This window comes from Lagopus muta, chromosome Z (assembly GCF_023343835.1).
Source record: "Lagopus muta isolate bLagMut1 chromosome Z, bLagMut1 primary, whole genome shotgun sequence".
In the NCBI taxonomy this organism is placed as follows: Eukaryota; Metazoa; Chordata; class Aves; order Galliformes; family Phasianidae; genus Lagopus; species Lagopus muta.
The window spans coordinates 43,411,686-43,428,281 of NC_064472.1; positions in this window are offsets into that span (position 1 = coordinate 43,411,686).

Genomic DNA, 16,596 nt, shown 5'->3' on the forward strand with positions numbered 1-16,596 from the left:
TTTTTTTTTTTCAATCTTGAAGCTTGTTCTCAAATTCCTTTTCACAACAAATATGTTCCAAGACACTTTGGAACACCAAGATCAAAGCCTTAACTATAAAACAGTCATAATGATGGTGGCCTAGTTTTTTCAACAGTATTTCAGAGAGCAATTTACTTCTAATGTCACAGACTCATGATCTCAGACATGAAAGAACCTATCAATTCCCTTAATTTAAATGGGTTTTGGACACAGCCCAATGGAAGGAGAAAAAAAGTGACAACAGGAAAATAGGTACAATTCTAGCCATGCAATGGAAAATAATCCACAAGCCTGCAGAGAAGTAGGGAGGAAAGATAAAGAGGATGGGCAAGGAGACACAAAGTAGCTCCCACCCCACTGAGGCAGCTGATGCCATCCTGCCAAGAGCTTTGCCATGGGGAGCCCATAACTGGTTCATGGGGTAGACACAGGGGCAGCTGTTTGCCTGCCTTGGATGCTTATGCTGGGAGTTTCTGCTTGCAGAGACTTGTTCTTCAAGTGAAATTCCATGTTTTCTAGTGGAAGGAAACTACAGTGCAAATAATGGGCAAAAGTTAATGCACTTCTTGTTTTGGCACCAAGATTTTCTGGAGCTGCTTTGTGCTTGGGGGAAGACAGTGTACACTCCCATCCTGCTTTATCTGAATGCAGCCTGGATGGATTCAGAACGCTTGTGTGTGGTTTAACTATTCCCACTCACAGTAGGGTACGCCCTTTTATTTTCCTTCCAGAGTACTGCTTCATTATTATGCCAAACTGTGGAAACATCACTAATGTTTTGTCATCATCCTCAACAGCTGTTTAGAAGTTTAGTGCCCCAGGACACTTTGAGATCCCCCTCTGCCATTCAGCAAAGACACGCTCAGCCCAGTGGTGGCACTGGACTAGTCAGAATTTAAAACCAGATCCTGCACGTCAATTAGTCAATTTTGTAGCTATCCTAACTCTTGCCTTTCTGTTATTCCTGAGATCAATCTGACTCAAAAGTCATGGTATGAAGAATATGCCCAGTATACAAACTACATATTTGACAAATTTACACTTATAAAGAAGAAATTTACCAACTTCTGATATTCCGTTGCTCTTTTTATTATCATGTGCTACTGCTATGAATAATCAGTTCATAACATAGAACACGCAGAAGTATACTCAATTTTCATTCAGATAAATCTTGGGCACATTGTTTATGATCATTTTTTAAACAGAGCAACAACACAAGGCTTGCCTATAATTGAAATGATACATTAATTATCCAGGAATACCTCATTCTCATGCCTACAGCTGCTGTCATCTTTTATGCTACAGTATAAAATTGTTATTTTTAAATGTTTATTTGTTATTTTTGGGTTATTTTTAACCCAAAGTATAAAAAAACCAATTCACTGTGTGAATAGCTGTATTCTTTCTAAGAGCTTATTCTTCTTTCTAATAGTTCCTTCTTTGTTGCTTACCCAATTATTTTTAGGTAATATTCATGAAAAATGAAATGACTGAATGAAGTCTTCTGACTTTGCCAAAAGCCTCAAGCATTCCAGCAGACTGTGGCTTGACATATATGCAGTACTATTTGTTGTCGAAACAACTTCCTTATGAATATGGCCCGTATTTTGACATCTAGCTATAGAAAATAGACATGCCACAAAAAATGAAAAAAAAGAAGAAAAGAAAAAAAAGAAAAAAAAGAAAAAAAGAAGAAAAAAAGGAAAAAAGAAAAAAAAAAAGAAAAAAAAAGAAAAAAGGAAAAAAAGAAAAAAAAGAAAAAGAAAAAAAAAAAAGAACAACCCCCACCCCCACCCCCCCAGAAAACAACTAGCATTCAATTAAAATGCCTTGACAAGAAAAGAATGATGGTTATGATATCAAGCATTGCAATTGAGGTTATTACTTAGTTCTTCCTTGAGAAACAGCAGTAAATAGCATCCTACCCACTCCCAACCTCTTTTTTGATGTCAGCAGCACCTGGCCTGCATTGGAGGTATGGGGACAGGCTGAAAATGCACTTTCAGCCAGAATGCTGTCTTTGCAGTCCTTCTGGCACTTTGCAGGGCAGGCTGTCCTCATGTTTCAGTCCCCACTGTCTCTTATAGTGCAGAGTAGGCTGCACTCTGCAGTGAGAGGCTGTCTGGGGAAAGAGGGTAAAGCAACCTGGAGGGAAAGAGCTGCTCATACAGAATTCCCAGCAAGGCAAAAGAACTTCCCACCCTTTGCCCAACTAGAGAGAGAGAATGTGTAAATGTAGACAGCACCTAACGTGAGCCACAGTTTTCTTTGTAAAGGGTAACTGGTGCACACTCATATCTTTGCTGAGATTAAGAAATGAAGGAAATACTAGTTTTGAACAAAAGTCACATGAATAGCAGTGACGATATCAGTGCTTTAAGCAGGCGGGGAGCCTTACAGATCTTATGAACAGAAACAAGTTAGGCCATGGCCATGCTGGAGGTGTCTGCATTATCTATCTTTCATTATCCAGAAAAATCAGGCTCCTCCATGTTAGCATCTTTTTGGTTCTTCAGCATGAGCAGGAGTGATAATTTGACTCCATTCTTTTTAGCAGCCTTTAGAGAATTTTCTGGGAGTTTGTGCAATTAATGCCCATTGAAATGCAATATTTTTGAGAGAATTTGAGTGATTTAGTTTTGTTTTCTGAAAAGACAATGATACTAGGTCTGTGAAAAGGATAACTGAATGAACATGGACACTGTTGTGGGAATGAAGTCAGAGAGTAAAAAGAGAGTGTGCAGCAGAGAAGGAAAAGAAAAACACCCCAGTCAGATTTTGACAAGACAGAAAATACAGAGGCAGTAGGAATGCTGAAAGATATAATGACCACATTTGTCTGTTGTGAAATTATCATGTCCATGCAGCCTTATTTCTGCAGATCATCCCTTTATCTCAAAGGTTACAATAACAAGAACTATCTACTGCCTGAAGTTTGGAAAATAAAAATTTTTTACTTCAGCAGAGTTGCAAACAATTTTGCTGCTGTATGTAAGAAAATAACTTATTTATTTTGCATCTATTAGAAGTAAATATATTTTTGTCTGTGTGCATCTTTGTAACGCATTGGTATGGGTATAAAAAATATCCAACAGTGCTATTAGTGGTTATAAAAAAAGCTTTCTTAAAAAAATGCCAAGTCCCAGGCAGTTCTGCAGCTTGCCTTGCTCACAGCCTTCAGTGTACCTTTTGTGAGATGGGAGGATGGAGAAGGCCAGTTTCTTTGTCCTTTCTCTGTGGGTACACAAATCATTGACTTCCTCCCAATAGAAAATACTTTACAATGGAGATGCCCCATTTTACAAGTGTTGAGGTCACACACGGTGGTGGTGGCTGGACTGAGAATCCTCCCCTGAGGAAAGCAGCTGCAGTGGATCCAAGCCCCTGTGTGGAATCACAGAGAAGTTTGCTTGCTGTCCAGAAAGAGTGCCACCACTCATTACTCCTCTACAGCCCATGGGTGGCTTGTTGCATGCATTTGGAAAAGGGTGGCTGTTTGGGGCTTCATTTCATTTTGTGGTTTTGCACTTTGCTTTTAAAGCCCGATGCTGTGCCAGTGCTATACCATAAGTTTTGAAAAAAGGTCTGAGTAGGATGAGAGGAAAAAAAAAAAAGATCAAAATCTGGGAAACAAAAGAAACTATAAAATGTTACTACTATTATATTAAGCAAAAAGTGAAGGACTATTTCTACTGTAACTTTCCTGGGCAGAGCAGGTCATCTTTGTTTCTAAGAAAAATTTTAGATTTTAGTGTCCTCTGATTTCAAATAACTTTCAAGGTGAAAAAAACAACATCCATTTATTTCACAGCAAACAGCAGCTGGAGCAAGATCATATAGGCAAATGAGTTTCAGAAACTGGAAAGAAAATAAATCAGCGTACCAGTTCGATTTTCAGCATCTTTCTCTGGTCACTAGCTCATACTCACACAGCTTTCCCTTGGGAGACAGCTGCTTTTGTTGCCTGTTCAGTCTCAAGACAGGCTCATTTCTACCTCTGCATCACAAAATAGGAGGTAGAAGAGTCTCTTGTCTGTGCCCCTCTTCAATCATGGCTTTTAACCTTCACCAACTTTACCCAAGACCAATCATTGTTCCCTGAGAGTGCCACACAGTCTGCAGAATGTACAATAGAATGAGCTCAATGCTTTCTCTCCCCAAGAAAGGACAAGCAGTTTATTACTATAATAAAGGTCATGACACTGCTTTCTTGTATTAATGCTGTATTTCTAGAAAGATCATGCAGCTCAGATGATAAAAATAACAATTCTCTGTGAGAACACTGAGACTTCATCTTTCAGGCAGTTTACATAATTAAGCTATTCTCAGTCACCTTAAGATTTTGAAGGCTTAAACAACTGATGAGTTTAATTAAGTATAATTCATCTATTCCAAAACCCATAGGCTAGTAATGAAATTAGGTGATTGTTTGCTTTGCATTAACCGCTACAAGCTCTATGCAGCAAACTCATCCTTAGTACACAAAGCAAGCAGCAAAAAACTATCATCCCCTCAACAGTGATAGCATTTAAGAATTGTTTGACCCCTTGCAGAATGGTACTCCAGCATGCTAACCCAACTGTACTACAACAAAAATCCACGTGCTCCCCAAAGCACTGCAAGAGCCCGTAACTCTTTTACCATGGCTAATTCTGCTGGGCCTTTCTGTCTCCAGGACCCAGCCTCAGTTGTTGGCTGCTGTCACCTGTGGCTTGTCCAGTACTTACTATATCTGTAAGGAAATTGTTGTGCTGCACTTCATTGAGAGGAATTTTCTCCAGGTGGGGAGTGGAAGAATTGCCTCTGTCCATAATAGAGGCAAGCCTCCAAAAAACAATGGAAACTCAGTCCCCAAAACAGAACTTGGGAAGATGTAAACATTTCCTTATTACTATAGGTAAGTGTTTGGACATTTCTTTTTAATTTACACTCATGCTTAACCTACTCCAGAACTGTGCTGTAGTTGACCACTGGAGGAGCACATCTTCCACCTCTTCTATCTCAGGAGCTCAGCAGAGAAGGAATATTTCCACTGCAGAGTCACAGATCTAGGGGAATTTGAAGTCTATTGCTCTGCTTTCACATAACTTCTGCATAAATCCAGAAGTAGTCACTGATCAGGATATGGCTGATAAAGAGCACCCTGAACATATACACCAGTGAAGAAACACCCACTGGTTATAATGAGGGGAAGTGGGTGGTGCATGAGAGAAATAGGAAGGTCGGTGGTACTCCAGGAGCTGCATCAGGAAACAGACAGGGCTTGTAGCTGGCAAGGAGCATACTTGTTTCTCTTTCAAGTCATGATTCTTCTGTTTATCAACATAGGAAAATAATGAGTTGTAGCACTAGAACAAGGCTTTAAACCATGGTTGTCAAACCTTTTGGCCTATCTGAGCTGCACTGAGTGAAGAGGAATTGTTTTGGGCTGCATATATGTAAGAAACTCCAAAAATATTGACTGCTGTTTATTTCTACAAGTTATTTCTATTGGTAACTATAATTCATACAAAGAGAACAATAACACTATTTGATAGAGTGAATTCTCAACTAGGAAACACTTTTTTTTAACACAGTAATCACCATTAGCCATTTTCAGTGGCCATTATGTAGAGCCTGCATGCTGCACTCCTAAAAATTTGCACCAGTGAAGGTGACTCACTGTTGCACAGCTGCTATGACAGTGTTGTTGCTGAGATGGTGTCACCCACCACCTCACTGTGTTCACATCCACTGTTTTGTCTCCATAAATGTTCAGCAAGTGTTGATGAACATTGACAAGTGCAATTTTTTCCACATGGAGGAATTCAGTTCCACGCCTTTTCTTCGCTCCATGTCAGATTCCATTCTGTCAGACTGCCCTTCTACTGTCATCTGTCACACAACAATAAAGTGTAGTGGAATATTTGTGGGAATGTTCAGCCTCTACTGCTGCTGCCTCTACTGCCATATCACCAATCTGCCTCTGACGTTGTGGGTTGATGTAATAAAACAGAAGGCATATATAATATCGTAGTAGTAGTTAATATATATAAATAAACATTGTAATTTTAACATTTTTTATGAAAACATAAAGAAGAGAACAGCCAGCACATAAAATTAGTTGGTTATTCAATGTCTTTTTTGTGAAACCAATGCATCAGACTGATTGGATGGCAGTGGTTGCAATTCTTATTGAGTTCTCAAGGTGTTCATCAGAGATTTCTGACAAAATTTTACTCATCCTGTGCTTCAATCTTGACAACAACTGTTCACAAATATGCATACTGCCAAAAGTTGATGACATTTATAAGGCATGACTATGAAGCAAAGAATATATCTCTGCTACGACAGGTCTTATAAAAGTGCAGTAGAGAGACGTTCACATTTTGGGGTCAAATATGTGACTGCAACTCTATACATTCAATTTGAAAATTTGCAGATCATGTATTTACGTCGACTGAAATTCCTTCATCACAGTGGAAAGCATGGTTGCTTATTTGTTGATGCTCACAGGACTGTGTTTAGCCACTGTATCAAAATGAACACAATTCTTTGCCATCACTTGAGTTAGCAGTGCACTGCTCCCTCCCCATGCCCTTGTTAAAGCCCAGATAGGGTTCATAATGCAGCAGTGCTCAGTTGTTGCTAAGTGATGGCTATGTGCCCAGGGTGGGAAAATCCTCTAGCTTTAGAATAAGAGGCAAGGACAGGCTGCACTACTTGTTTTAAAACATCTTGCATGCTTGTTTTGAATGATGCCACTTGGCAATGTTTGTAGGGACTACTGCATCAATGATAACCAGCAGCCTATCACTAAGCAGAATGGTCAGTAAAGCCCTTTTACCTCTTTTTTATCTTTCATTACAAATATGTTTAAGAAAAAAACCATCATCCATAGGATTCTTTCTATGCACAGGATTTTTGCTGCTTACCTTCAGACAAATAGTAATGTAACTAAAATATACAAATAAAATTCAAAGTATTTGGGAATGTGTAACCATAAAAATAGCACTGGGTTTGAAGATATTCTGTCAAAATCACTTGATTTTTTTATTCAATATTTACCTTTCCTGATTAACTTCTTTATAAATGATATAGATTATGAGATTTAGTGCACTCTTAGTAAATTTGCAGAAGACACCAAGCTGAATGGTGTGGTTGATACAGCAGAAAGAAGGAATGCCATCCAGAGGGATGTTGATAAACTCAACATGCGGGTCCTTATGCACCTAATGAAGTCCAACAATGCAAACTGCAAGGTTTTGCTCTTGGGTTGAGGTAATCCCAGATTACAAACTGGGAGAAGAATGCAACAGTACCCTACTGATAAGGACTTAGGGGTCCTGACAGATAGAAAACTTAACATGAGCCAGCAGTGTGCACCAGAGTTCAATGACATCCTGGGTTCCATCAGAGGAGGAGTGGTTAGCAGGGTCAGGGTGGTGATTGTTCTCCTCTGCTCTGCCCTCATGAGGCTCCAGCTGGAGTGAGGCTTCCAACACAGAAAAGATGTATAACTTCTAGAAAGAGAACATAGGAGGGCAATGAAGAAGATCTAAGGGCTGGAGCACCTCTCCTAGCCTGAAGGATTTGGGTTTGTTTAGCCTGGAAAAGAGAAGACGGCAGGGGGACCTCACTGTGGACCAATATTTAAAGGGAGTTTAGAAACATGAGGGAAATCAACTTTATCACAGGTAGATAGTGATAGAACAAGGAGAATGGTTTTAAACTAAAGGAAGAGAGGTTTAGCTCGTATTTAGCTTCTTCACTTTAAGCAAGGCTCTTCACTGTACTCATTGTACTACTACTTTCTTCTGTTTTTTTAAGTCTGTATCTATACAAAATATGAAACTGACATGAAACTGAGCTGCACTTAGGTGTGTTGGCAGTCAAATGATATTTGCATTTTTAATAAGCAGAACAGTCCAACAACTAGAAAAAAAAGGCTGTGTCAGAAGGGAGGACCTAGAGCCCTGCTGCCAAAGTCTGGATGTGACACAGACTCCCTTGGGTAAGCCATGTGTGTGGAAGATCTGTAGTGTGGATGTTGCGACACTGTACTTGCATTGATTACATGCCAAGCTGTGAAACAGCCAGCAGCGCTGGTGTGGATGCTGTTAGCTTGCCCTCTCTGCGTATAGAGTCTGAAACAAGGAAAACTGCCTGTGAAGGCTGCACCCTTGAGACAGGTGGACCTGCGCTGTAGAGAGAGAAGGCACTGACAGACTCATCAGTGTCCAGTGTTTGCTCACAGTGTCCAGTGTTTGCTCAGTTGAGCAAACACGTATTGTTAACTGTTACATAAGAAGAGCTCTCATTGCAGATTAAATAAGCTCAAGGCTGGCATAAAGGACAATTTACATAAGTGTGTGCCAATGCACTGGTGGCTGTCACCAGGACCCTGAACAGTCTAATCATTTTCCTCTGCTCCACCTTCCCACAATAGCCCCCACAAGTCTCAAATACTGACTGGAATGGCATTAATTTACCATGTTCTGATAATTAAAGATTGCAAGCCAGCACTAAAGTCTGAGGCTGCTAACCTCTAATACTAAGAAAGCATCTCACAAGATTTCAACAGGGCTCACACACACTCGAGGCTCAAGTAACATCAATGAACCTTTGCCGTATGCAACTACTGCCAGCTATCAGCAGCGATCAGTTGCTGGTGTGCCAGATCCATCATCGACAAATGGTCGATGATGGTCGATGATGATGGTCAAATTACTGATAGCTGACAAGGATGTTGTTAAGTCGATCTATTTAGGCAAGAAGAGCTCAGAGTGTGGAGTTGCCAGAGAAGGGGCAATACGCAAACTGTCCAATGCTCCATGTTTCCTTCTCCTCAGCAGTGGAATACAGGAATAACATTGCCCTCTCGTGGGTAATCGATGAAATGAAAAACGTCAGCTCCAGTCCTAGTGTGGGCGTGGCCCCGTTGGTTCTGCTAGTCTCTCCCTGCAGCCTCTCGAAATTTTCATTTTGTGTACTCAGATCGTTCAGAGTAGAGAACTGTATTTTGCAGAGCCAGGACTTCCTTTTGAGTGGAAATCTGTGTGTGCTGACAAGGAGTAACTCTATGAGGCTGTGCCAGAGCTCTGTAAGTGCCAGGTATTTCAGATCCAGATTCTTTTTATTGTTGGAAGGCAGGAAGAAGCATCAATCTCAGTAATTTAGCCTAGGAGCTAAGACACAGAACTAGGCTTGTGACAGTCAAGTAGGTCTGATTTGCTTTCAGAACACCCTTTGTTTCTGTTAATAATGCTCAGCCTGAGCAGTTCAGATCGCAGTTCGTGAGAGAGTTGATGCAGTGCATTGTGAAGAGATGCAGCATAACTGAGATTCTTCTGAGAAAACATGTGAACTGTTCAGTACTGTTCAGTACTTTAAGTACAACAGTACTGAAAGTCTATGGTATAGAGGTGGTGACTAGCCTGCCATGATGGCTGTGGAATTTAAAAAGAGTCTGTCCTGAGAAGGTACACACTATGAAGAGAACTGATTTTGGTTTTTGTCTAGATCTCAGAGAACCTGACTGAAGAAGAATGAGTCAGCTGGTAAAAAGGGGAGGGAGGAGGAGGGGTAAAATCAAGTAGCAGAGTGAATGGTAGGGTGTGCAGCACTTAGTAAAACCTTAGTCCATGAAAGTTCTTGTTCAGTCTGTCTCCATTTCAATGTACTTGGAAGGAAGAATAAATGGAGAAAGAGCAAGCATCATCTTGTCTAGAGAACAGGTGCTTTGAAGATCCAGCTGACTGCTGAAATAGTATGGTGGGAGATAAAAGGACTGTCAAAAAGTTCAATGCACAAAAAATAAGCCACATTTAGATGGCATGTCTTTCAGAGCACTGGAGTGGAGGATAAAGAAAGCGCTTCTAAACAATGGCTGCTTTTATTATTTTGGGTTTTGCAGGTACACAACATTTAAAGAGAGGTAAATCAAGGTTAATAAAGTCTCTAATTGTATAAAATGACTCTAATTGTATAAAATAGTAATGCCAATTCTGTAGAAGTTATGAGTAAAGGGAAATACAGAATCATAGAATCATAGAATCATTAGGTTGCAAAAGACCTCTTGGTTCATCTAGTCCTACTGTCAGCCCATCACCACTCCACCATGCTCACTAACCACATCACTCAGTGCCACATCTACATGTTTCTTAACATCTCTGGAGACAGGAACCCACCACCTCCCTGGGAAGCATTTTCCAATGCACCACCATTCTTTTAGAGAATAAATCTTTCCTAATATCCAACCTGAACCTTCCTGGCATCACTTGAGGCTATCACATCCCATCACATAGATTTATTTTACAAATAGCTACCTTCAGTTTTGGTTCAGCTAGCCTTCAAGCCCTCTGTGGAAGGAGGAGGAAGTGCCCCACTTCAACCCCACTGCTTCCATACCTCCATGTAAAACAAAGCCTCTGTTGCTGTGCTCTAACCTCTTGTGTTCTGACATTGCTGCTCTGTCCCAGATCAGAATTATATTGCTGCCAGACCAAAATTCAGTTTCTCCCAGGACAACCTTTGCAGTGTCACCCTAAATTTCTCACCATGAACTGTCTTCTCTATTCTACCCATTCCAATCAGACCCAATGTTCAGCAGCCAGGCCCCTGCTGCTCTATGAGACCCAACACTGCTGCTCCCAGTCCCACACAGCCACTCTGGCTGAAAGCAGGAGCTTTCAGCAAGACAAAGCTACAGACACAAGCTGCTCCTACCGAAATTCTAGCTAGTCAAGATTCAGAGCAGGAGCAGACAATGCATCCTGTAAAGTTGTTGCAGTAGCCCCAGCACAAGTACATGGAGCTGTGTCATCAAGGTGACTTGCTGGTGCTCCCATCTCTTTGGAACAGTCAGGTCTCTGACAGCAGGGTCTCTGCATCTTTCCAATGTCCATGTCTTCGTGCTGTCATGAGCGTGCTGCTGCAGCTACATTGCTTTACGTAGGTAAATATTCTCTCCCTCCTCACTTTTTCTTTTTTATAAAGCTATATAAAAGTCTGGTGTAATGCATGAAAATATGCTTAACATATCTTGCTATTATATTAGATTTTTGTTCATGCATCTCTTTAGAGAAAAATACAGACATATGAAGGCACAAACTTGTTTAGCAATTGCAGTTGTGGGTCTTTTGGCAATGTTGTATTTCAGATTCATAGCAAAAGGTGGTGCTTTCCAAATTTTCAGCCCAAGAGAACATGACTTTTCACACTCCTTTACTATTAATTTCTCTAATGGAAACCTATATAAGGGCAATGCCTTTATCATCTATAGATAATTTACTATAATGTTGCAGTGAGTACACAGCTGTACAACTGGTTTAGGAATCAAATTATATCACAACTTGTGTTCTGACCCTGACACTGCCAAGCATTTTGCAGGCAACATTTCTAGACACTTGTATTACATTGACTTATCCATATCAGTAAAATGAATACACATAGTATCAGCTGCTTCCCAAGACTGTTGGGTTGAGTGATGTTTCAATGCTGGTGAAATCTGGATGGACTAAACATGCACAAACTGGTAGAATGTTTTTACCATCAAATAAGCCCTTTAGTTTAGAGTTAAGTCTTCAGCAGACTTCAAGGAAAGCAACTTATGAAATAAAAAAGAAAATAGCCACAGATCAAATGGCAGAAAGTGCTCACTACCTCTTGGTTTAATTATGTGTTTGAGAAAAAAATGTCTTGGTTTAACAGATTCATCTACAACAGAAGAAAATCAAAACAAATATAAACAGTCACACAGAAAAAAAATAGTAGTTCTGCCTTTATCCAGAAACCTTGAAAGCTCGCTTGACCTTGATTTTCAGTATGAATACAGACCATGAAATTGGGGCCTCACAATCCTTCTGACTTTTTGGAATTTAAGCAGGAGGTGTCAGAAAAGCTTTGCTTTCCCTAAATATGGGTAGTGGCACAATTTGGCACAAAGCTTTAAGAAAACAGAATGCTTTAGCCACAAAATAATGCTCATTTTTCTATTGCTAAAGACAACTTTCAGACAACTATTTCCCTGACTTGTTTACGGTTTTGCAGCTTCCAATGTTTGAAAACAAAGACTTCTCTACTGGACTTAACTGAAAAAGCAGTGCTGCATTTTTTCTCGTAACAGAGATCTTTTTTTCTACCATACAGATCATGTTGTTGAACTGAAGGCCAAGGAAAGAACTTAAAAACCTGCCCCAACATCTGCTTTTTTCTTGCACTTCCTTGTTTCCATTCATGAATCCACTTGCTTCCATTTGTGAATCATTTTTGTGAATCCATAGTTAGAACAATGCTCTGCTATTCACTATGCAGTTATATAAAAAAATACTCTGCTTTTTACCATTGTTCCATCCACTGATTTTCTTTGGCTGTTACTACAGCCTACAGCAGCCCAGCTGAACATTTCTACTTAGTGCATAGCAATACAGAAGTGCAGGTTGTCCACATACACAATATGCAGGCACAGAATCACAGAATCAGAGAATCAGAGAATCACGGAATCACAGAACCCCCCAAGTTGGAAGGGACCTCAAGGACCATGAATCTGCAACTCCCCTACCACACGCAGGGCCACCAACTTCCCCATTTAAAACTAGGCCAGTTTGCTCAGGGCCCCATCCAATGTGGCCTTGAACACCTCCAGGGATGGGGCATCCACAACCTCTCTGGGCAGCCTGTTCCAGCACCTTACCACTCTCTCTGTAAAGAATTTCCCCCTGACATCCAACTAAATCTTCCCTCCCTCAACTTATAACCATTTTCCCTCATCCTGCAGTTATTCAACCCTTTCAAAGAGTTGATTCCCCTCCTGTTTGTAGGCTCCCTTTAGGTACCGAAAGGCTGCAATGAGGTCACCCCGCAGCTTTCTTTTCTCCAGGCTGAACAAGCCCAGCTCCCTCAGCCTGTCCTCATAGGGGAGGTGCTCCAGCCCCCTCATCATCTTTCTGGCTCTCCTCTGGACCCTCTCCAACAGCTCCCTGTCTTTCTTGTGCTGGGGACTCCACACCTGGACAGTACTCCAGGTGGGGCCTCACAAGAGCAGAGCAGAGCAGGACAATCACGTCCCTGTCCCTGCTGGCCACCCCTCTTCTGATGGGGCGCAGGATATCATCTGCTTTTCGAGCTGCAAGAGCACACTTTTGGCTCATGTTAAGCTTTTCATCTATCACGACCCCCAGGTCCTTCTCTGCAGGGCTGCTCTCAAGGACTGCTCCTTCCAATCTGCATGGATGCCTGGGATTCCTCTGGCCCAAGTGCAAAACCTTGCACTTTGCCGTGTCAAACCTCATCAGGTTCACCCAGGCCCACCTTTCAAGCCTGTTGAGATCCCTCTGAATGGCATCCCTTCCTTCCACCATGTCAACCGCACCACTCAGCTTGGTGTCATCAGAAAAGTTGCTGAGGGTGCACTCGATTCCATCATCGATGCCACTGATAATGATGTTAAGCAGCACCAGTCCCAAGACAGACGCCCTGCGGGATGCTGGCCTTCATCTGGACATAGAACCATTGATGACCTCCCTGTGTCTGCGGCCTGTTGAACAATTTCTTATCCATTGAGTGGCCCACCCATCAAACCCACATCCTTCCAATTCAGAGATAAGGATGTGGTGGAGGACCGTGTCAAAGGCCTTGCTCAAGTCCAGGTAAATGACACTGGTTGCCTCTCCTTGTCCACCAATGCTGTCACTCCATCACAGAAGGCCACTAGATTGGTTAAGCATGACCTTCCCCTGGTGAAGCTGTGCTGGCTCTTGGATCACATTCCTCATGTGATCAAGCATGTCGTGCAGGAGGATCTGCTCCATGATGTTCCCAGGTAAAGAAATGTGATTGTCAGCCATAGGAATTGCCTCTAGCTGCCAAAAAAATACAGGTCACATAGTAGGCACATTTGAACCCTATGTAAAGCATCATCAGTTGGAACTTAACAAAAAAAAACCAACACTTCCCTTTTAGTCAAGACATACAAACCCTGTCTTAAACATAAAATCCATAAGATCTGAAAATAAAATGCAATGTTTTGTGAAATAAAGTAAAATAAACACACCATTTATAATCTAATGGCTACTTTCTTTGTTATTTTCATTATTTTTTTAATAAATTGAATAGGTTAGTCAAGCTTTTAGTGTCTAGATCCAATGAGAAATTATTATTTGCATTAACAGCTAAATGATATATTACTTAACAAAAGTGAAAAGCTTGATCAATGAACTGCATTTTACTCTAGTGCACAGAAAAGGGTGAACTTGGCATTTTCTACTTGGTTCACTACTACTATTTCACACAAACTGAAAACAAGTAGTTGTTAGAACTTAAGTGGATTATACTCACAGGCAAGCATAACTAATTTGGTGGTCATAAAGAATTCAATTATAACCTTCAGGTATGCATGTGTGACTCTGTTTCTATATAGAGAATATGAATATATTCTGAATATAGATGTTAGACAAACTCAGTAGTTCTACCTTAGTTTGCATTGGAGATATTCAAGACCTGCGTGGACACCTACCTGTGCAGTCTGACCAAGGGAGCCTGCTTTGGCAGAGGGTTAGACTGGATGATCTCTAGGGATCCCTTCCACCCTCTACAACACTGACTCTTCTTCAAGCCAGCTAGCAGCGTGGCAGGAGAGATGCTGTCAAACGGCATTCAAGTAATAATATATCATCAACAACATTTTTTGTTTACTTAGTGCTTGCTTAGAGCAATTTTCTGCAAACCACATAAGCACATAGCTAAATTCACATGGCAGCAAGATGAATACAAATACAGTTGAGCATAGTGCTCCCTCATTTTCATTGTTTCAGTTTTTGTTTTGAGTGTCTCTATTAATGTACAGGAAACTGCCCACAGAGCATAGTTTTACATCTTCTATGTGTAAGATGTTGGTTGACATTTTAACCAACAGTATTTACAGTAACAACACTGCAAGAAAAAGATGAGATCAAGAAAAATTAATTTGGTACAGCATAAATCAGCTTTCTAATTTGAAGATGTATATATACGTATTATACCTCTGTGAAAGCCAAGTGTTCAGCATTTGCAATACAAAAACACCCCTAAAGTCAGTAAATAGGTAACTTTGGTGATTAAGGCTAAATTAATTGCTGTGATGCTAAGAAAGAAATTAAAACCCAGAAGAATTAAAAATGAATTCATGTCTATAATGCCAATAGAGAAAATGCTTGAAGACTAGTATTTGAGATTATTAGTGGAAAGAATTATGCGTGGGATGCTTAGACCTTGAGCAGATAAATATTCTATCACAATGCACAGCTCTGGTAAGCAATCTTTTAATATTTATTGAATGGGACCATAACTACACATATATTTGTAGATTTTTTTTTTAAGGTTGACAACAGCAGCTCTTCAGAAAGAACACCAAGCAGATAGTAAGGCTGTACAAGATGGAGAATTATAGAAATAGAATTAGAACAAAGACGTCAGTTTCATCTGCTGTGATAACGCCTATTATCATCCCTGACATTACGCTTTGCCTGAACACACCAAATGGTATAATCAGTGGTAATGTAAGAGACCACAGCATTTACCCACGGCTAGTCACTGCAGTCAATAAAAATCACTGTATGGATCAATTTACAAAGAACCAACTCACAATGCTTGCCATTTTCCCTAACAAAATGCTTCTCCATCAATTCAACATTGTGGGCTCAATCTCAACACGTAGTGTTTCATAAAATGATTTACTAATAGAAACCCATATCTTGCCAGTTCAATGAAGGATCAACAGAATTGTCATGGTTTTATCTCTAGATCTGCATCCATGACAGGGGATCAGCTCAAAAGGGCAAAGAAAGGAAAGGAATGAAAGAAAAAAAAAAAAAAAAAACCAGCAGCAACTTACTCTAGTAATTACAGTAACAAAATACAAGTCAATTGAGATTGAAGCTAATAAATATCAAGTAAAAGGGAGTAAGTTTCTGAAAACCCAAATTCTTACTCTCATTTGCCAAGGAGAAAAAAAAAAAAAAAAAAAAAAAAAGTCTCTCGACACTTCCAGTCAGTTTTATCCTTCCCTCCTCCCTGGGACAGAATGAAAAGGCAAAGTCTTCTGGGAATCATGGTTCATTCTTCTCTTCCAAGACAGCAGCATTAACTCTTTATCTCCCAGTGCACTACATGATGTTATGATACTGATAATGAACCACAAAACCATGACAAGTGTGCAGCTTCCATCAGTATGACCATGCTAAGTCTATTGATATACAGATACACATAACAGTAAGATACATGTTATCTCAACTTGTTGAGAAGAAGTGTTTGATATTCATTATATTTTGTCAGTAGCAGTGAATAGTAGATTGTTGAAAGCTGCTAATGAATTTTACAGAAGCTATGGGAACACTTCAATGAATTCAGGTGTCAATAAACTGATAAGCTTGGTTTCCAATTGACACAGTCAAAACAGTAACAATCTTTACTGTGTCTCAGTAAGATCTGTTCCTCCTAACTCACAAAGTGCTGACAATATGCAATTTTCTAATACTCTGATTTTCCTCTACATTGGACATAAATTAATTTAATGCCAGAGAATCATAATTCTGATATTGCAAATACTGATGTGCAAAA